This window comes from Nelumbo nucifera, chromosome 4, assembly GCF_055504915.1.
Source record: "Nelumbo nucifera cultivar China Antique chromosome 4, China Antique-T2T, whole genome shotgun sequence".
NCBI lineage: Eukaryota > Viridiplantae > Streptophyta > Magnoliopsida > Proteales > Nelumbonaceae > Nelumbo > Nelumbo nucifera.
The window spans coordinates 53,530,402-53,550,123 of record NC_142652.1 but is presented as its reverse complement, the minus strand read 5'-3'; the positions used below and the strand labels follow the sequence as shown (position 1 = coordinate 53,550,123).

General features: G+C 46.1%; 23 non-coding genes and 7 pseudogenes across 23 annotated transcripts; all 30 read left to right on the top strand.

Moving 5' to 3' along the window:
* The first annotated feature begins 186 nt into the window (after window positions 1-186).
* LOC148799515 (5S ribosomal RNA) lies at window positions 187-305 on the top strand. The gene has a single exon (XR_016074361.1). It is a non-coding gene; the product is annotated as a 5S ribosomal RNA (ribosomal RNA).
* A 354-nt stretch (window positions 306-659) lies between these two features.
* On the top strand, window positions 660-778 carry LOC148799514 (5S ribosomal RNA). Its single transcript, XR_016074753.1, has one exon. It is a non-coding gene; the product is annotated as a 5S ribosomal RNA (ribosomal RNA).
* A 353-nt stretch (window positions 779-1,131) lies between these two features.
* LOC148799513 (5S ribosomal RNA) lies at window positions 1,132-1,250 on the top strand. The gene has a single exon (XR_016069242.1). It is a non-coding gene; the product is annotated as a 5S ribosomal RNA (ribosomal RNA).
* Window positions 1,251-1,578: 328 nt separating this feature from the next.
* Window positions 1,579-1,697, top strand: LOC148799512 (5S ribosomal RNA; annotated as a pseudogene).
* A 354-nt stretch (window positions 1,698-2,051) lies between these two features.
* On the top strand, window positions 2,052-2,170 carry LOC148799511 (5S ribosomal RNA). Its single transcript, XR_016073343.1, has one exon. It is a non-coding gene; the product is annotated as a 5S ribosomal RNA (ribosomal RNA).
* A 355-nt stretch (window positions 2,171-2,525) lies between these two features.
* LOC148799510 (5S ribosomal RNA) lies at window positions 2,526-2,644 on the top strand. Its single transcript, XR_016070467.1, has one exon. It is a non-coding gene; the product is annotated as a 5S ribosomal RNA (ribosomal RNA).
* A 354-nt stretch (window positions 2,645-2,998) lies between these two features.
* LOC148799509 (5S ribosomal RNA) lies at window positions 2,999-3,117 on the top strand (annotated as a pseudogene).
* A 353-nt stretch (window positions 3,118-3,470) lies between these two features.
* Window positions 3,471-3,589, top strand: LOC148799508 (5S ribosomal RNA). Its single transcript, XR_016069464.1, has one exon. It is a non-coding gene; the product is annotated as a 5S ribosomal RNA (ribosomal RNA).
* A 355-nt stretch (window positions 3,590-3,944) lies between these two features.
* Window positions 3,945-4,063, top strand: LOC148799507 (5S ribosomal RNA). The gene has a single exon (XR_016070452.1). It is a non-coding gene; the product is annotated as a 5S ribosomal RNA (ribosomal RNA).
* A 355-nt stretch (window positions 4,064-4,418) lies between these two features.
* LOC148799506 (5S ribosomal RNA) lies at window positions 4,419-4,537 on the top strand (annotated as a pseudogene).
* Window positions 4,538-4,890: 353 nt separating this feature from the next.
* LOC148799505 (5S ribosomal RNA) lies at window positions 4,891-5,009 on the top strand. The gene has a single exon (XR_016073080.1). It is a non-coding gene; the product is annotated as a 5S ribosomal RNA (ribosomal RNA).
* Window positions 5,010-5,364: 355 nt separating this feature from the next.
* LOC148799504 (5S ribosomal RNA) lies at window positions 5,365-5,483 on the top strand (annotated as a pseudogene).
* Window positions 5,484-5,836: 353 nt separating this feature from the next.
* On the top strand, window positions 5,837-5,955 carry LOC148799503 (5S ribosomal RNA). Its single transcript, XR_016073079.1, has one exon. It is a non-coding gene; the product is annotated as a 5S ribosomal RNA (ribosomal RNA).
* Window positions 5,956-6,310: 355 nt separating this feature from the next.
* Window positions 6,311-6,429, top strand: LOC148799502 (5S ribosomal RNA). Its single transcript, XR_016074360.1, has one exon. It is a non-coding gene; the product is annotated as a 5S ribosomal RNA (ribosomal RNA).
* A 354-nt stretch (window positions 6,430-6,783) lies between these two features.
* On the top strand, window positions 6,784-6,902 carry LOC148799501 (5S ribosomal RNA). The gene has a single exon (XR_016074359.1). It is a non-coding gene; the product is annotated as a 5S ribosomal RNA (ribosomal RNA).
* A 354-nt stretch (window positions 6,903-7,256) lies between these two features.
* LOC148799500 (5S ribosomal RNA) lies at window positions 7,257-7,375 on the top strand. The gene has a single exon (XR_016074752.1). It is a non-coding gene; the product is annotated as a 5S ribosomal RNA (ribosomal RNA).
* A 352-nt stretch (window positions 7,376-7,727) lies between these two features.
* On the top strand, window positions 7,728-7,846 carry LOC148799499 (5S ribosomal RNA). The gene has a single exon (XR_016069240.1). It is a non-coding gene; the product is annotated as a 5S ribosomal RNA (ribosomal RNA).
* A 328-nt stretch (window positions 7,847-8,174) lies between these two features.
* On the top strand, window positions 8,175-8,293 carry LOC148799498 (5S ribosomal RNA; annotated as a pseudogene).
* Window positions 8,294-8,647: 354 nt separating this feature from the next.
* On the top strand, window positions 8,648-8,766 carry LOC148799497 (5S ribosomal RNA). Its single transcript, XR_016073342.1, has one exon. It is a non-coding gene; the product is annotated as a 5S ribosomal RNA (ribosomal RNA).
* A 355-nt stretch (window positions 8,767-9,121) lies between these two features.
* LOC148799496 (5S ribosomal RNA) lies at window positions 9,122-9,240 on the top strand. The gene has a single exon (XR_016070466.1). It is a non-coding gene; the product is annotated as a 5S ribosomal RNA (ribosomal RNA).
* A 354-nt stretch (window positions 9,241-9,594) lies between these two features.
* Window positions 9,595-9,713, top strand: LOC148799495 (5S ribosomal RNA). Its single transcript, XR_016070583.1, has one exon. It is a non-coding gene; the product is annotated as a 5S ribosomal RNA (ribosomal RNA).
* A 353-nt stretch (window positions 9,714-10,066) lies between these two features.
* Window positions 10,067-10,185, top strand: LOC148799494 (5S ribosomal RNA). Its single transcript, XR_016069462.1, has one exon. It is a non-coding gene; the product is annotated as a 5S ribosomal RNA (ribosomal RNA).
* Window positions 10,186-10,539: 354 nt separating this feature from the next.
* Window positions 10,540-10,658, top strand: LOC148799493 (5S ribosomal RNA). The gene has a single exon (XR_016069250.1). It is a non-coding gene; the product is annotated as a 5S ribosomal RNA (ribosomal RNA).
* Window positions 10,659-11,013: 355 nt separating this feature from the next.
* Window positions 11,014-11,132, top strand: LOC148799492 (5S ribosomal RNA; annotated as a pseudogene).
* A 353-nt stretch (window positions 11,133-11,485) lies between these two features.
* LOC148799491 (5S ribosomal RNA) lies at window positions 11,486-11,604 on the top strand. The gene has a single exon (XR_016073078.1). It is a non-coding gene; the product is annotated as a 5S ribosomal RNA (ribosomal RNA).
* Window positions 11,605-11,959: 355 nt separating this feature from the next.
* Window positions 11,960-12,078, top strand: LOC148799490 (5S ribosomal RNA). Its single transcript, XR_016074358.1, has one exon. It is a non-coding gene; the product is annotated as a 5S ribosomal RNA (ribosomal RNA).
* Window positions 12,079-12,432: 354 nt separating this feature from the next.
* On the top strand, window positions 12,433-12,551 carry LOC148799489 (5S ribosomal RNA). Its single transcript, XR_016074751.1, has one exon. It is a non-coding gene; the product is annotated as a 5S ribosomal RNA (ribosomal RNA).
* Window positions 12,552-12,904: 353 nt separating this feature from the next.
* On the top strand, window positions 12,905-13,023 carry LOC148799488 (5S ribosomal RNA). Its single transcript, XR_016069239.1, has one exon. It is a non-coding gene; the product is annotated as a 5S ribosomal RNA (ribosomal RNA).
* Window positions 13,024-13,351: 328 nt separating this feature from the next.
* On the top strand, window positions 13,352-13,470 carry LOC148799487 (5S ribosomal RNA; annotated as a pseudogene).
* A 354-nt stretch (window positions 13,471-13,824) lies between these two features.
* LOC148799486 (5S ribosomal RNA) lies at window positions 13,825-13,943 on the top strand. Its single transcript, XR_016073341.1, has one exon. It is a non-coding gene; the product is annotated as a 5S ribosomal RNA (ribosomal RNA).
* Window positions 13,944-19,722: the final 5,779 nt, after the last annotated feature.

The following is a 19,722-nucleotide window of genomic DNA, read 5'->3' as shown; positions in this document are numbered from 1 at the left end:
GCTCCGCGATAGTATTGCATTTATCCGGTGGTGCGGCAGATCTGAAAAGCAAACAATCCGCTCACGTAGGAGCTTGTGCACGGTTACCAAGGGAGGAAGGCTGCATACACAGTTTTTTTAAATCTAAAACAATTAATGGAGGGGAGCAAGATAGTGCATAAAGATCTAAGCGAGCATGAATTAAACGGGTGCGATCATACCTGCACTAATGCACCGGATCCCATCAGAACTTCGAAGTTAAGCGTGCTTGGGCGAGAGTAGTACTAGCATGGGTGACCTCCTGGGAAGTCCTCGTGTTGCACCCCAATTTTATTAATATTTTATTTTGATTTGTATTTGCAAATTCCATTTGTTGTTTCTGGGAGACAACTGGAAACAATGCGTCGGATACTCGGACCATTTGCGGCACGATCGTCATTACTGAATGGCAACGATGCAGGAACCGGGCTTTCGGCATTCGTCGTGCATTGTGGGCCCCGCGATAGTATTGCATTTATCCGGTGGTGCGGCAGATCTGAAAAGCAAACAATCCGCTCACGTAGGAGCTTGTGCACGGTTACCAAGGGAGGAAGGCTGCATACACAGTTTTTTTAAATCTAAAACAATTAATGGAGGGGAGCAAGATAGTGCATAAAGATCTAAGCGAGCATGAATTAAACGGGTGCGATCATACCTGCACTAATGCACCGGATCCCATCAGAACTCCGAAGTTAAGTGTGCTTGGGCGAGAGTAGTACTAGAATGGGTGACCTCCTTGGAAGTCCTCGTGTTGCACCCCAATTTTATTAATATTTTATTTTGATTTGTATTTGCAAATTCCATTTGTTGTTTCGGCGATACAACTGGAAACAACGCGTCGGATACTCGGACCATTTGCGGCACGATCGTCATTACGGAATGGCAACGATGCAAGAACCGGGCTTTTGGCATTCGTCGTGCATTGTGGGCCCCGCGATAGTATTGCCTCTATCCGGGGGTGCGGCAGATCTGAAAAGCAAACACTCTGCTCACGTAGGAGCTTGTGCACGGTTACCAAGGGAGGAAGGCTGATACACAGTTTTTTCAAATCTAAAACAATTAATGGAGGGGGGCAAGATAGTGCATAAAGATCTAAGCGAGCATGAATTAAACGGGTGCGATCATACCAGCACTAATGCACCGGATCCCATCAGAACTCCGAAGTTAAGTGTGCTTGGGCGAGAGTAGTATTAGAATGGGTGACCTCCTGGGAAGTCCTCATGTTGCACCCCAATTTTTTTAATATTTTATTTCGATATCGTATTTGCAAATTCCATTTGTCGTTTCGGCGAGACAAACGCAAACAACGCGCCAGATACTCGAACCATTTGCGGCACGATCGTCATTACTGAATGGCAACGATGCAAGAACCGGGCCCCGCGATAGTATTGCATCTATCCGGGTGTGCGGCAGAAATGAAAAGCAAACACTCTGCTCACGTAGGAGCTTGTGCACGGTTACCAAGGGAGGAAGGCTGCATACACAATTTTTTCAAGTCTAAAACAGTTAATGGAGGGGAGCAAGATAGTGCATAAAGATCTAAGCGAGCATGAATTAAACGGGTGCGATCATACAAGCACTAATGCACCGGATCCCATCAAAACTCCTAAGATAAGCGTGCTTGGGCGAGAGTAGTAGTAGGATGGGTGACCTCCTGGGAAGTCCTCGTGTTGCACCCCAATTTTATTAATATTTTATTTTGATTTGTATTTGCAAATTCCATTTGTTGTTTCTGGGAGATAACTGGAAACAATGTCTCGGATACTCGGACCATTTGCGGCACGATCGTCATTACTGAATGGCAACGATGCAGGAACCGGGCTTTCGGCATTCGTCGTGCATTGTGGGCCCCGCGATAGTATTGCATTTATCCGGTGGTGCGGCAGATCTGAAAAGCAAACAATCCGCTCACGTAGGAGCTTGTGCACGGTTACCAAGGGAGGAAGGCTGCATACATAGTTTTTTCAAATCTAAATCAATTAATGGAGGGGAGCAAGATAGTGCATAAAGATCTAAGCGAGCATGAATTAAACGGGTGCGATCATACCAGCACTAATGCACCGGATCCCATCAGAACTCCGAAGTTAAGTGTGCCTGGGCGAGAGTAGTACTAGAAAGGGTGACCTCCTGGGAAGTCCTCGTGTTGCACCCCAATTTTATTAATATTTTATTTCGATCTCGTATTTGCAAATTCCATTTGTCGTTTCGGCGAGACAAACGCAAACAACGCGCCGGATACTCGGACCATTTGCGGCACGATCGTCATTACTGAATGGCAACGATGCAGGAACCGGGCTTTCGGCATTCGTCGTGCATTGTGGGCCCCGCGATAGTATTGCATTTATCCGGTGGTGCGGCAGATCTGAAAAGCAAACAATCCGCTCACGTAGGAGCTTGTGCACGGTTTCCAAGGGAGGAAGGCTGCATACACAGTTTTTTCAAATCTAAAACAATTAATGGAGGGGAGCAAGATAGTGCATAAAGATCTAAGCGAGCATGAATTAAACGGGTGCGATCATACCTGCACTAATGCACCGGATCCCATCAGAACTCCGAAGTTAAGTGTGCTTGGGCGAGAGTAGTACTAGATTGGGTGACCTCCTTGGAAGTCCTCATGTTGCACCCCAATTTTATTAATATTTTATTTTGATTTGTATTTGCAAATTCCATTTGTTGTTTCGGCGATACAACTGGAAACAACGCGTCGGATACTCGGACCATTTGCGGCACGATCGTCATTACGGAATGGCAACGATGCAAGAACCGGGCGTTTGGCATTCGTCGTGCATTGTGGGCCCCGCGAAAGTATTGCATCTATCCGGGGGTGCGGCAGATATGAAAAGCAAACACTCTGCTCACGTAGGAGCTTGTGCACGGTTACCAAGGGAGGAAGGCTGCATACACAGTTTTTTCAAGTCTAAAACAGTTAATGGAGGGGAGCAAGATAGTGCATAAAGATCTAAGAGAGCATGAATTAAACGGGTGCGATCATACCAGCACTAATGCACCGGATCCCATCAAAACTCCTAAGTTAAGCGTGCTTGGGCGAGAGTAGTAGTAGGATGGGTGACCTCCGGAGAAGTCCTCGTGTTGCACCCCAATTTTATTAATATTTTATTTTGATTTGTTTTTGCAAATTCCATTTGTTGTTTCTGGGAGACAACTGGAAACAATGTCTCGGATACTCGGACCATTTGCGGCACGACGTCATTACTGAATGGCAACGATGCAGGAACCGGGCTTTCGGCATTCGTCGTGCATTGTGGGCCCCGCGATAGTATTGCATTTATCCGGTGGTGCGGCAGATCTGAAAAGCAAACAATCCGCTCACGTAGGAGCTTGTGCACGGTTTCCAAGGGAGGAAGGCTGCATACACAGTTTTTTCAAATCTAAAACAATTAATGGAGGGGAGCAAGATAGTGCATAAAGATCTAAGCGAGCATGAATTAAACGGGTGCGATCATACCTGCACTAATGCACCGGATCCCATCAGAACTCCGAAGTTAAGTGTGCTTGGGCGAGAGTAGTACAAGAATGGGTGACCTCCTTGGAAGTCCTCGTGTTGCACCCCAATTTTATTAATATTTTTTTTTTTATTTGTATTTGCAAACTCCATTTGTTGTTTCGGCGATACAACTGGAAACAACGCGTCGGATACTCGGACCATTTGCGGCACGATCGTCATTACGGAATGGCAACGATGCAAGAACCGGGCTTTTGGCATTCGTCGTGCATTGTGGGCCCCGTGATAGTATTGCATCTATCCGGGGGTGCGGCAGATATGAAAAGCAAACACTCTGCTCACGTAGGAGCTTGTGCACGGTTACCAAGGGAGGAAGGCTGCATAAACAGTTTTTCCAAGTCTAAAACAGTTAATGGAGGGGAGCAAGATAGTGCATAAAGATCTAAGAGAGCATGAATTAAACGGGTGCGATCATATCAGCACTAATGCACCGGATGCCATTAGAACTCCGAAGTTAAGCGTGCTTGGGCGAGAGTAGTATTAGGATGGGTGACCTCCTGGGAAGTCCTCGTGTTGCACCCCAATTTTATTAATATTTTATTTCGATCTCGTATTTGCAAATTCCATTTGTCGTTTCGGCGAGACAAACGCAAACAACACGCCGGATACTCGGACCATTTGCGGCACGATCGTCATTACTGAATGGCAACGATGCAGGAACCGGGCTTTCGGCATTCGTCGTGCATTGTGGGCCCCGCGATAGTATTGCATTTATCCGGTGGTGCGGCAGATCTGAAAAGCAAACAATCCACTCACGTAGGAGCTTGTGCACGGTTACCAAGGGAGGAAGGCTGCATACACAGTTTTTTCAAATCTAAAACAATTAATGGAGGGGAGCAAGATAGTGCATAAAGATCTAAGCGAGCATGAATTAAACGGGTGCGATCATACCAGCACTAATGCACCGGATCCCATTATAACTCCGAAGTTAAGCGTGATTGGTCGAGAGTAGTACTAGGTTGGGTGACCTCCTGGGAAGTCCTCGTGTTGCACCCCAATTTTATTAATATTTTATTTTGATTTGTATTTGCAAATTCCATTTGTTGTTTCTGGGAGACAACTGGAAACAATGCGTCGGATACTCGGACCATTTGCGACACGATCGTCCTTACTGAATTGCAACGATGCAGGAACCGGGCTTTCGGCATTCGTCGTGCATTGTGGGCCCCGCGATAGTATTGCATTTATCCGGTGGTGCGGCAGATCTGAAAAGCAAACAACCGCTCACGTAGGAGCTTGTGCACGGTTACCAAGGGAGGAAGGCTGCAAACACAGTTTTTTCAAATCTAAAACAATTAATGGAGGGGAGCAAGATAGTGCATAAAGATCTAAGCGAGCATGAATTAAACGGGTGCGATCATACCAGCACTAATGCACCGGATCCCATCAGAACTCCGAAGTTAAGTGTGCTTGGGCGAGAGTAGTACTAGAAAGGGTGACCTCCTGGGAAGTCCTCGTGTTGCACCCCAATTTTATTAATATTTTATTTCGATCTCGTATTTGCAAATTCCATTTGTCGTTTCGGCGAGACAAACGCAAACAACGCGCCGGATACTCGGACCATTTGCGGCACGATCGTCATTACTGAATGGCAACGATGCAGGAACCGGGCTTTCGGCATTCGTCGTGCATTGTGGGCCCCGCGATAGTATTGCATTTATCCGGTGGTGCGGCAGATCTGAAAAGCAAACAATCCGCTCACGTAGGAGCTTGTGCACGGTTACCAAGGGAGGAAGGCTGCATACACAGTTTTTTCAAATCTAAAACAATTAATGGAGGGGAGCAAGATAGTGCATAAAGATCTAAGCGAGCATGAATTAAACGGGTGCGATCATACCAGCACTAATGCACCGGATCCCATTATAACTCCGAAGTTAAGCGTGATTGGTCGAGAGTAGTACTAGGTTGGGTGACCTCCTGGGAAGTCCTCGTGTTGCACCCCAATTTTATTAATATTTTATTTTGATTTGTATTTGCAAATTCCATTTGTTGTTTCTGGGAGACAACTGGAAACAATGCGTCGGATACTCGGACCATTTGCGACACGATCGTCCTTACTGAATGGCAACGATGCAGGAACCGGGCTTTCGGCATTCGTCGTGCATTGTGGGCCCCGCGATAGTATTGCATTTATCCGGTGGTGCGGCAGATCTGAAAAGCAAACAACCGCTCACGTAGGAGCTTGTGCACGGTTACCAAGGGAGGAAGGCTGCAAACACAGTTTTTTCAAATCTAAAACAATTAATGGAGGGGAGCAAGATAGTGCATAAAGATCTAAGCGAGCATGAATTAAACGGGTGCGATCATACCAGCACTAATGCACCGGATCCCATCAGAACTCCGAAGTTAAGTGTGCTTGGGCGAGAGTAGTACTAGAAAGGGTGACCTCCTGGGAAGTCCTCGTGTTGCACCCCAATTTTATTAATATTTTATTTCGATATCGTATTTGCAAATTCCATTTGTCGTTTCGGCGAGACAAACGCAAACAACGCGCCGGATACTCGAACCATTTGCGGCACGATCGTCATTACTGAATGGCAACGATGCAGGAACCGGGCTTTCGGCCTTCGTCGTGCATTGTGGGCCCCGCGATAGTATTGAATTTATCCGGTGGTGCGGCAAATCTGAAAAGCAAACAATCCGCTCACGTAGGAGCTTGTGCACGGTTACCAAGGGAGGAAGGCTGCATACACAGTTTTTTCAAATCTAAAACAATTAATGGAGGGGAGCAAGATAGTGCATAAAGATCTAAGCGAGCATGAATTAAACGGGTGCGATCATACCTGCACTAATGCACCGGATCCCATCAGAACTTCGAAGTTAAGCGTGCTTGGGCGAGAGTAGTACTAGCATGGGTGACCTCCTGGGAAGTCCTCGTGTTGCACCCCAATTTTATTAATATTTTATTTTGATTTGTATTTGCAAATTCCATTTGTTGTTTCTGGGAGACAACTGGAAACAATGCGTCGGATACTCGGACCATTTGCGGCACGATCGTCATTACTGAATGGCAACGATGCAGGAACCGGGCTTTCGGCATTCGTCGTGCATTGTGGGCTCCGCGATAGTATTGCATTTATCCGGTGGTGCGGCAGATCTGAAAAGCAAACAATCCGCTCACGTAGGAGCTTGTGCACGGTTACCAAGGGAGGAAGGCTGCATACACAGTTTTTTTAAATCTAAAACAATTAATGGAGGGGAGCAAGATAGTGCATAAAGATCTAAGCGAGCATGAATTAAACGGGTGCGATCATACCTGCACTAATGCACCGGATCCCATCAGAACTTCGAAGTTAAGCGTGCTTGGGCGAGAGTAGTACTAGCATGGGTGACCTCCTGGGAAGTCCTCGTGTTGCACCCCAATTTTATTAATATTTTATTTTGATTTGTATTTGCAAATTCCATTTGTTGTTTCTGGGAGACAACTGGAAACAATGCGTCGGATACTCGGACCATTTGCGGCACGATCGTCATTACTGAATGGCAACGATGCAGGAACCGGGCTTTCGGCATTCGTCGTGCATTGTGGGCCCCGCGATAGTATTGCATTTATCCGGTGGTGCGGCAGATCTGAAAAGCAAACAATCCGCTCACGTAGGAGCTTGTGCACGGTTACCAAGGGAGGAAGGCTGCATACACAGTTTTTTTAAATCTAAAACAATTAATGGAGGGGAGCAAGATAGTGCATAAAGATCTAAGCGAGCATGAATTAAACGGGTGCGATCATACCTGCACTAATGCACCGGATCCCATCAGAACTCCGAAGTTAAGTGTGCTTGGGCGAGAGTAGTACTAGAATGGGTGACCTCCTTGGAAGTCCTCGTGTTGCACCCCAATTTTATTAATATTTTATTTTGATTTGTATTTGCAAATTCCATTTGTTGTTTCGGCGATAAAACTGGAAACAACGCGTCGGATACTCGGACCATTTGCGGCACGATCGTCATTACGGAATGGCAACGATGCAAGAACCGGGCTTTTGGCATTCGTCGTGCATTGTGGGCCCCGCGATAGTATTGCATCTATCCGGGGGTGCGGCAGATCTGAAAAGCAAACACTCTACTCACGTAGGAGCTTGTGCACGGTTACCAAGGGAGGAAGGCTGATACACAGTTTTTTCAAATCTAAAACAATTAATGGAGGGGGCAAGATAGTGCATAAAGATCTAAGCGAGCATGAATTAAACGGGTGCGATCATACCAGCACTAATGCACCGGATCCCATCAGAACTCCGAAGTTAAGTGTGCTTGGGCGAGAGTAGTATTAGAATGGGTGACCTCCTGGGAAGTCCTCATGTTGCACCCCAATTTTTTTAATATTTTATTTCGATATCGTATTTGCAAATTCCATTTGTCGTTTCGGCGAGACAAACGCAAACAACGCGCCAGATACTCGAACCATTTGCGGCACGATCGTCATTACTGAATGGCAACGATGCAAGAACCGGGCCCCGCGATATTATTGCATCTATCCGGGTGTGCGGCAGAAATGAAAAGCAAACACTCTGCTCACGTAGGAGCTTGTGCACGGTTACCAAGGGAGGAAGGCTGCATACACAATTTTTTCAAGTCTAAAACAGTTAATGGAGGGGAGCAAGATAGTGCATAAAGATCTAAGCGAGCATGAATTAAACGGGTGCGATCATACCAGCACTAATGCACCGGATCCCATCAAAACTCCTAAGATAAGCGTGCTTGGGCGAGAGTAGTAGTAGGATGGGTGACCTCCTGGGAAGTCCTCGTGTTGCACCCCAATTTTATTAATATTTTATTTTGATTTGTATTTGCAAATTCCATTTGTTGTTTCTGGGAGACAACTGGAAACAATGTCTCGGATACTCGGACCATTTGCGGCACGATCGTCATTACTGAATGGCAACGATGCAGGAACCGGGCTTTCGGCATTCGTCGTGCATTGTGGGCCCCGCGATAGTATTGCATTTATCCGGTGGTGCGGCAGATCTGAAAAGCAAACAATCCGCTCACGTAGGAGCTTGTGCACGGTTACCAAGGGAGGAAGGCTGCATACATAGTTTTTTCAAATCTAAATCAATTAATGGAGGGGAGCAAGATAGTGCATAAAGATCTAAGCGAGCATGAATTAAACGGGTGCGATCATACCAGCACTAATGCACCGGATCCCATCAGAACTCCGAAGTTAAGTGTGCCTGGGCGAGAGTAGTACTAGAAAGGGTGACCTCCTGGGAAGTCCTCGTGTTGCACCCCAATTTTATTAATATTTTATTTCGATCTCGTATTTGCAAATTCCATTTGTCGTTTCGGCGAGACAAACGCAAACAACGCGCCGGATACTCGGACCATTTGCGGCACGATCGTCATTACTGAATGGCAACGATGCAGGAACCGGGCTTTCGGCATTCGTCGTGCATTGTGGGCCCCGCGATAGTATTGCATTTATCCGGTGGTGCGGCAGATCTGAAAAGCAAACAATCCGCTCACGTAGGAGCTTGTGCACGGTTTCCAAGGGAGGAAGGCTGCATACACAGTTTTTTCAAATCTAAAACAATTAATGGAGGGGAGCAAGATAGTGCATAAAGATCTAAGCGAGCATGAATTAAACGGGTGCGATCATACCTGCACTAATGCACCGGATCCCATCAGAACTCCGAAGTTAAGTGTGCTTGGGCGAGAGTAGTACTAGATTGGGTGACCTCCTTGGAAGTCCTCATGTTGCACCCCAATTTTATTAATATTTTATTTTGATTTGTATTTGCAAATTCCATTTGTTGTTTCGGCGATACAACTGGAAACAACGCGTCGGATACTCGGACCATTTGCGGCACGATCGTCATTACGGAATGGCAACGATGCAAGAACCGGGCTTTTGGCATTCGTCGTGCATTGTGGGCCCCGCGAAAGTATTGCATCTATCCGGGGGTGCGGCAGATATGAAAAGCAAACACTCTGCTCACGTTGGAGCTTGTGCACGGTTACCAAGGGAGGAAGGCTGCATACACAGTTTTTTCAAGTCTAAAACAGTTAATGGAGGGGAGCAAGATAGTGCATAAAGATCTAAGAGAGCATGAATTAAACGGGTGCGATCATACCAGCACTAATGCACCGGATCCCATCAAAACTCCTAAGTTAAGCGTGCTTGGGCGAGAGTAGTAGTAGGATGGGTGACCTCCTGAGAAGTCCTCGTGTTGCACCCCAATTTTATTAATATTTTATTTTGATTTGTTTTTGCAAATTCCATTTGTTGTTTCTGGGAGACAACTGGAAACAATGTCTCGGATACTCGGACCATTTGCGGCACGACGTCATTACTGAATGGCAACGATGCAGGAACCGGGCTTTCGGCATTCGTCGTGCATTGTGGGCCCCGCGATAGTATTGCATTTATCCGGTGGTGCGGCAGATCTGAAAAGCAAACAATCCGCTCACGTAGGAGCTTGTGCACGGTTTCCAAGGGAGGAAGGCTGCATACACAGTTTTTTCAAATCTAAAACAATTAATGGAGGGGAGCAAGATAGTGCATAAAGATCTAAGCGAGCATGAATTAAACGGGTGCGATCATACCTGCACTAATGCACCGGATCCCATCAGAACTCCGAAGTTAAGTGTGCTTGGGCGAGAGTAGTACAAGAATGGGTGACCTCCTTGGAAGTCCTCGTGTTGCACCCCAATTTTATTAATATTTTTTTTTTATTTGTATTTGCAAACTCCATTTGTTGTTTCGGCGATACAACTGGAAACAACGCGTCGGATACTCGGACCATTTGCGGCACGATCGTCATTACGGAATGGCAACGATGCAAGAACCGGGCTTTTGGCATTCGTCGTGCATTGTGGGCCCCGTGATAGTATTGCATCTATCCGGGGGTGCGGCAGATATGAAAAGCAAACACTCTGCTCAAGTAGGAGCTTGTGCACGGTTACCAAGGGAGGAAGGCTGCATAAACAGTTTTTCCAAGTCTAAAACAGTTAATGGAGGGGAGCAAGATAGTGCATAAAGATCTAAGAGAGCATGAATTAAACGGGTGCGATCATATCAGCACTAATGCACCGGATGCCATTAGAACTCCGAAGTTAAGCGTGCTTGGGCGAGAGTAGTACTAGGATGGGTGACCTCCTGGGAAGTCCTCGTGTTGCACCCCAATTTTATTAATATTTTATTTCGATCTCGTATTTGCAAATTCCATTTGTCGTTTCGGCGAGACAAACGCAAACAACACGCCGGATACTCGGACCATTTGCGGCACGATCGTCATTACTGAATGGCAACGATGCAGGAACCGGGCTTTCGGCATTCGTCGTGCATTGTGGGCCCCGCGATAGTATTGCATTTATCCGGTGGTGCGGCAGATCTGAAAAGCAAACAATCCGCTCACGTAGGAGCTTGTGCACGGTTACCAAGGGAGGAAGGCTGCATACACAGTTTTTTCAAATCTAAAACAATTAATGGAGGGGAGCAAGATAGTGCATAAAGATCTAAGCGAGCATGAATTAAACGGGTGCGATCATACCAGCACTAATGCACCGGATCCCATTATAACTCCGAAGTTAAGCGTGATTGGTCGAGAGTAGTACTAGGTTGGGTGACCTCCTGGGAAGTCCTCGTGTTGCACCCCAATTTTATTAATATTTTATTTTGATTTGTATTTGCAAATTCCATTTGTTGTTTCTGGGAGACAACTGGAAACAATGCGTCGGATACTCGGACCATTTGCGACACGATCGTCCTTACTGAATGGCAACGATGCAGGAACCGGGCTTTCGGCATTCGTCGTGCATTGTGGGCCCCGCGATAGTATTGCATTTATCCGGTGGTGCGGCAGATCTGAAAAGCAAACAACCGCTCACGTAGGAGCTTGTGCACGGTTACCAAGGGAGGAAGGCTGCAAACACAGTTTTTTCAAATCTAAAACAATTAATGGAGGGGAGCAAGATAGTGCATAAAGATCTAAGCGAGCATGAATTAAACGGGTGCGATCATACCAGCACTAATGCACCGGATCCCATCAGAACTCCGAAGTTAAGTGTGCTTGGGCGAGAGTAGTACTAGAAAGGGTGACCTCCTGGGAAGTCCTCGTGTTGCACCCCAATTTTTTTAATATTTTATTTCGATCTCGTATTTGCAAATTCCATTTGTCGTTTCGGCGAGACAAACGCAAACAACGCGCCGGATACTCGGACCATTTGCGGCACGATCGTCATTACTGAATGGCAACGATGCAGGAACCGGGCTTTCGGCATTCGTCGTGCATTGTGGGCCCCGCGATAGTATTGCATTTATCCGGTGGTGCGGCAGATCTGAAAAGCAAACAATCCGCTCACGTAGGAGCTTGTGCACGGTTTCCAAGGGAGGAAGGCTGCATACACAGTTTTTTCAAATCTAAAACAATTAATGGAGGGGAGCAAGATAGTGCATAAAGATCTAAGCGAGCATGAATTAAACGGGTGCGATCATACCTGCACTAATGCACCGGATCCCATCAGAACTTCGAAGTTAAGCGTGCTTGGGCGAGAGTAGTACTAGCATGGGTGACCTCCTGGGAAGTCCTCGTGTTGCACCCCAATTTTATTAATATTTTATTTTGATTTGTATTTGCAAATTCCATTTGTTGTTTCTGGGAGACAACTGGAAACAATGCGTCGGATACTCGGACCATTTGCGGCACGATCGTCATTACTGAATGGCAACGATGCAGGAACCGGGCTTTCGGCATTCGTCGTGCATTGTGGGCCCCGCGATAGTATTGCATTTATCCGGTGGTGCGGCAGATCTGAAAAGCAAACAATCCGCTCACGTAGGAGCTTGTGCACGGTTACCAAGGGAGGAAGGCTGCATACACAGTTTTTTTAAATCTAAAACAATTAATGGAGGGGAGCAAGATAGTGCATAAAGATCTAAGCGAGCATGAATTAAACGGGTGCGATCATACCTGCACTAATGCACCGGATCCCATCAGAACTCCGAAGTTAAGTGTGCTTGGGCGAGAGTAGTACTAGAATGGGTGACCTCCTTGGAAGTCCTCGTGTTGCACCCCAATTTTATTAATATTTTATTTTGATTTGTATTTGCAAATTCCATTTGTTGTTTCGGCGATACAACTGGAAACAACGCGTCGGATACTCGGACCATTTGCGGCACGATCGTCATTACGGAATGGCAACGATGCAAGAACCGGGCTTTTGGCATTCGTCGTGCATTGTGGGCCCCGCGATAGTATTGCATCTATCCGGGGGTGCGGCAGATCTGAAAAGCAAACACTCTGCTCACGTAGGAGCTTGTGCACGGTTACCAAGGGAGGAAGGTTGATACACAGTTTTTTCAAATCTAAAACAATTAATGGAGGGGGGCAAGATAGTGCATAAAGATCTAAGCGAGCATGAATTAAACGGGTGCGATCATACCAGCACTAATGCACCGGATCCCATCAGAACTCCGAAGTTAAGTGTGCTTGGGCGAGAGTAGTATTAGAATGGGTGACCTCCTGGGAAGTCCTCATGTTGCACCCCAATTTTTTTAATATTTTATTTCGATATCGTATTTGCAAATTCCATTTGTCGTTTCGGCGAGACAAACGCAAACAACGCGCCAGATACTCGAACCATTTGCGGCACGATCGTCATTACTGAATGGCAACGATGCAAGAACCGGGCCCCGCGATAGTATTGCATCTATCCGGGTGTGCGGCAGAAATGAAAAGCAAACACTCTGCTCACGTAGGAGCTTGTGCACGGTTACCAAGGGAGGAAGGCTTCATACACAATTTTTTCAAGTCTAAAACAGTTAATGGAGGGGAGCAAGATAGTGCATAAAGATCTAAGCGAGCATGAATTAAACGGGTGCGATCATACCAGCACTAATGCACCGGATCCCATCAAAACTCCTAAGATAAGCGTGCTTGGGCGAGAGTAGTAGTAGGATGGGTGACCTCCTGGGAAGTCCTCGTGTTGCACCCCAATTTTATTAATATTTTATTTTGATTTGTATTTGCAAATTCCATTTGTTGTTTCTGGGAGACAACTGGAAACAATGTCTCGGATACTCGGACCATTTGCGGCACGATCGTCATTACTGAATGGCAACGATGCAGGAACCGGGCTTTCGGCATTCGTCGTGCATTGTGGGCCCCGCGATAGTATTGCATTTATCCGGTGGTGCGGCAGATCTGAAAAGCAAACAATCCGCTCACGTAGGAGCTTGTGCACGGTTACCAAGGGAGGAAGGCTGCATACATAGTTTTTTCAAATCTAAATCAATTAATGGAGGGGAGCAAGATAGTGCATAAAGATCTAAGCGAGCATGAATTAAACGGGTGCGATCATACCAGCACTAATGCACCGGATCCCATCAGAACTCCGAAGTTAAGTGTGCCTGGGCGAGAGTAGTACTAGAAAGGGTGACCTCCTGGGAAGTCCTCGTGTTGCACCCCAATTTTATTAATATTTTATTTCGATCTCGTATTTGCAAATTCCATTTGTCGTTTCGGCGAGACAAACGCAAACAACGCGCCGGATACTCGGACCATTTGCGGCACGATCGTCATTACTGAATGGCAACGATGCAGGAACCGGACTTTCGGCATTCGTCGTGCATTGTGGGCCCCGCGATAGTATTGCATTTATCCGTTGGTGCGGCAGATCTGAAAAGCAAACAATCCGCTCACGTAGGAGCTTGTGCACGGTTTCCAAGGGAGGAAGGCTGCATACACAGTTTTTTCAAATCTAAAACAATTAATGGAGGGGAGCAAGATAGTGCTGAAAGAATGGTAGGATCCATCTAATGGACGCCATAAAGGTTGCGGAATGGGTGGGGCGAATTTCAAAAATTTCCTACCTTCTCCCAACTGGGAATCATATTCCCTGAATTTAGAATACAATATTCAAGGATCTACTTGAACCCTAATCAAACCAGATCTGTACCAAAAGATAAATGGGAGGATTGTACCTGATCCGGAGAAGCAGTATCTCCCAAAGTTGGTGTTCACGCCCAAAGAATTCTCCAAGATCTGTCCCTGCTGAAGATGACACAGCTGTGGATGGAACAGAACCAGCAGGGTGCGTCCTACACACTGGATCCTTCACAAGAATCCCCTGGATGTACTAAACACTGAATTCTTTCAGTCTTTCTTGCAAGACTGATGTCATGGTTTCTTGACTTTCTTTTCTGCAAAGATCGAATCTTGCAACAATGCAGATGGCGGCGGCAGGAGGAGATTTCCAGAAACGAAAAAGCTGAACTGTTTTCTTTTCTGGAGAGAATGAGATCTAATCTCAATTCGCAGGAACTTTTCTTGCTCACCAGAACCTCTTGGATCGAAATCTTATTTCTCTCTTTTTTTTTGGTTCATTCGAAATCTCCTCTCTTTTCTTCTTGATTAAGAAATCTCCTAATTAGGAGTTATCCCAATCCAAATCAGTATTTGGATAGGGGATAATCTTAATCCCTTTCCCAGATAGAGTTAGCTTACTCCTGATCTTATCAGGAGGTTACCAGATTCAAATCTGATTTGAATTTGGTCTCTAAGAGTGGATAAGGCTAAGAGCCCAATCCTTTTTGCTAACTTCAATCTCAAATTCGCCCCATTGATGGGTGATCATATCAGCCCACTTCGAAATGGGCTTTTGGCCCATTAAGCATTCAGTGTTTAATTAGTTTCCAATCTGCTGCCCAGTTGGGCTTCTTTGTATGGCGTGGGACCCAAGCATTGATCTACACACCAGCCACATGGGTTCGGCCCAGCCTTTAATAGAAGGCCCAGCCAAATTCACTGAAAATCTCAATGAACCCCTTGAGTCCATCGTATGAACCCTATGGGCCCAACACTTACATTAAGTGGTCCCTGGGCCAAGCCATCTTATAAAAACCCAGGGACTGTGGGCAGGTGCAAGATTAGCCCATCAGGTATTATCCTAAATGGTCTTACACTTAACCTCTCAGCCCTTAATGATCAAGCACTGCCCGACAAGAGAGGACCTCTCCCTCGGCTGCAAGGAACAGTGCCGCACTCTCCTCTCACATGGATCCCGGGAATTAAAACCATTTGCAAACATTTTGAAACCGTACATATATATGTAAATATATTAATTTTGCAAAAACAAAATTCCAACGATTGAAATCAACTGCCGGCAGTTTGGTTTCCATCAGAGAGAGTGCATTCCCGATCATTACCCTTTGTCCGACAAAGTGGCTGATTCTGTCACTATGACCACCCACTCAGATGAATTCTCAAACTGCCCCAACATACCCAGGTTTTGATCCCCACTAAGGATCTCACTGATTGGCATATCAAAGGCAGCCTGATCCAACACCTAGTGAAGTGTCATAATCGAGTCTAGGGGTCAGGTGTAACTTTCCAGTTTTGCCCATCTATCTCCAAGGTCCAGGGCAAGACTGGAAATCTGGTCCGGTTCAAGGATTCAAGTAATCCCATGCTGTATGTGCCTCGGGTCTTACCCTGATGGCTGAGACAGGCCATCCCAACACTTGGTGGCACACCAGTATCAGCCTTGGCAGGATAAATCTCCCCAGACTTATCCAACGGCTGTGAACATTTAAAACTAACATGAGTCTCTACAAATGTCCAGTTTTAGGGTTTTACACAGAATTAAACCAAACAACATGAATCAAACATGCACTTTATTTATTTCCACTAAATAACAAAAGTACATCAAAATGATTGAAGCTAAGGGCATACAAAACTGTCTAACAGCTCCCACTTGCACTTAGGTCCAATCTGGTACAAGCCGGAGTCCCATACTTTCCACGTGTTTCTCAAACACTTTCTGTGTCAGTGGCTTAGTCAATGGGTCTGCCACATTATCCGCTGATGCTACCTTTTGAATTAGGACGTCCCCTCTACCAACGATCTCCCGCAGTACATGGTACTTCCTCTCGATGTGCTTTGACTTCGAGTGGGCCCGAGGCTCTTTAGCCTGGGCGATCGCTCCATTGTTGTCACACAACAACGGGATGGGTGATGTGCTGGATGGAATCGCTCCCAATTCGTGTATGAATTTCTTCATCCACACGGCTTCCTTGGCAGCTTCACTTGCGGCAATGTACTCGGCCTCGGTTGTGGAGTCTGCAGTGGACCCCTGTTTGCTGCTTTTCCAGCAAACAGCACACGATCCTATCGTGAAAACATACCCAGATGTAGACTTTCTATCATCTGGATCCGACTGGAAATCGGCATCGGTATACCCTAGAACTTGCAGTGAACTACCATCGAATACCAGACAAAACTCTTTCGTCCTTCGAAGGTATTTGAGTATGTTCTTCACAGCAGTCCAGTGCTCCTGTCCTGGGTTTGCCTGGAATCTGCTTACCACACTCACCGCCTGAGCTATGTCCGGGCGAGTGCACAACATGGCATACATGATGCTCCCCACAGCTGAGGCATAGGGAACGTCTCTCATGCTCTCAATCTCCTCAGAAGTCTTGGGAGACATCTTCTTGGAGAGAGTGACTCCGTGCCTGAAAGGAACGTTTCCTTTCTTGGAGTTTTCCATGCTGTATCTTTTGACAATTTTGTCAATGTAAGCAGCCTGGGATAATCCAATTATCCGCTTCGATCTATCTCTATAGAGTCGAAGACCCAGTATGTATGAAGCTTCTCCAAGATCTTTCATGGAGAACTGCTGTGATAGCCACACCTTGACCGAAGTCAACATTCCTACATCATTCCCAATGAGTAGGATATCGTCCACATACAAGACTAAAAAGGTGATCTTATCCCCACTGGATTTCCTGTAAACACAGGGCTCATCCGGATTCTGCTCAAAGTCAAATGTTTTGACTGCAGAATCAAAACGGATGTTCCAACTCCTAGAAGCCTGCTTAAGTCCATATATGGATCTATTAAGTTTACATACCATGTGTTCCTGACCAGCAGCAATGAAGCCTTGCGGCTGCTGCATGTAGATATCTTCACTAAGATCTCCATTCAGGAACGCTGTCTTGACATCCATTTGCCAAATCTCGTAATCATGGTACGCTGCTACAGCTAGCAGGATCCTAATGGATTTAAGCATGGCCACCGGTGAAAAGGTTTCCTCATAGTCGATGCCTTCTTTCTGAGTATACCCTTTCGCCACCAAACGAGCTTTAAAGGTCTCAATCCTGCCATCGGGGCCCTTCTTCCTCTTGTAGATCCATTTGCAACCAATTGCTTTTACCCCGGAGGGCGGATCCACTAGAGTCCAGACTCCATTGGTCTCCATTGAGTCCATCTCGGCTCTCATGGCCTCCACCCACTTCTGGGAGTCTATGTCTAACATAGCTTCCGCGTAAGACACGGGATCCTCTTCACTAGTCAAGGCTTCCACCAGGTAACTATCCTGGTCATAACCATATCGGACTGGTGGTCTGGATACCCGGGTGGACCTTCTAGGTTGGTCATTACCTGGAACTTGTGGGTCATCTCCCACTGCTCCTGAGCTCTCCTCATCAAGAACTATTTCCTGACGATGGGTGTCCAGGATGTAATCGGATTCTAAGAATCGGGCGTTTCGACTGCAGAACACTTTCTGCTCACTTGGGTCATAGAATAGATAACCCACCGAATCCTTTGGGTAGCCTATAAACAGGCAACGGCTGGTTTTAGATTCCAACTTGTCCGCACTTGTTCTTTTAACGTGTGCAGGACAACCCCAAATCTTCAAGTGTCTCACACTTGGCTTCCTTCCGGTCCAAAGCTCATATGGAGTTTTCGGAACTGATTTGGTTGGAACCCTATTCAGCACGTAGATAGCAGTCTCTAATGCGTATCCCCAAAAGGATGTGGGTAATTCTGAGCGTACGAGAAGTGACCGGACCATGTCCAACAAGGTCCTATTTCTCCTCTCTGAAACACCGTTGAGTTGAGGTGTAGCAGGAGGAGCTAGTTGTGACACTATCCCATTGGCCTTTAAGTAGTCCCTGAATTCGTCAGAGAGATACTCGCCACCTCGATCTGATCGAAGGGCCTTAATTTCTCTCCCTAACTGTTTCTCGACTTCCTGTCTGAACTCTTTGAACTTTTCAAATGATTCAGACTTATGTCTCATTAGGTACACGTAACCATATCGTGAAAAATCATCTGTAAAGGTGATGAAGTACACGTGTTGATTCCGTGTCCTAACACTCAGGGGACCACATACATCAGTATGTATTAGGTCAAGTGTGCCTGCACATCTTTCAGGCTTACCGTCAAATGGCCGCTTAGTCATCTTACCTTGGAGGCAAGGTTCACAAGTGGGAAGATTTTCTACGGTTAGAAAATCCAAAGGACCATCCTTTACCAGTCTTGTGATTCGGTCGACACCGATGTGGCCAAGTCGGTAATGCCAGAGGCACGTGAGATTTACTGTATCACGAGTCCTTTTCTTGGGATTTTCGACCGACGTAGTTTCGGTCAAGTTAGTTTCCAAAGAAGGATGCAGAACATAGAGACCGTTCTCTAGCTCCCCGCATGCGATGAATTTATTATTCCGTTTAACAGTAATCATATTACTAAAGTAAACAGTATATCCATCAGCACACAATTTTGAAACAGAAATTAAATTCCTTCTCAAGTTCTGTACATAAAGACAATCTTTAAGTACAAGGAAAACTAATTCTACGGTTCCTATTGCCGTAGCTGCAACACTTGCAGTTGTTCCCAAGAACAGTGTCACTTCACCTTCACTCAGCCTTCTGCTAACTTTGAACCCCTGCAGTGAGTTACACGCATGAGTTGAAGCCCCGGAGTCAACACACCAGGACACAGAAGTAACTAACATATTAGTTTCTATGACACAAGTTTCGATTATTACCTTTCTTAGATTCCAGGTAGGTAGGACAGTTCCTCTTCCAGTGGCCGGTCTGCTTGCAGAAGTGACAGACATCAGATGCCTTGTTCTTCTTCTGCTTCTTGGGTTTGGTAGTCTTCTTCTGGGGCTTCTTTGCCTTTCTCTTTCTCTTGCCCGATTTGTTAGCTTCAGCAAGCATAACCACAGGCTCATCCTTCTTGAGTAAATCCTCGGCCCTCTGCAACATATTGCTGAGTTCCTGGACGCTGACATTCAGCTTATTCATATTGTAGTTCATAGTGAACGCATTGAAGGAAGAGGGCAAAGAATTTAGGATGGCATCCACTTGCGTGCCAAGATCTAGCCCGGATCCAAGAGCTTCAAGTTCGTTGATGTATCCCATCATCCGAAGACAATGGTCATGAACTTTCTGCCCTTTGG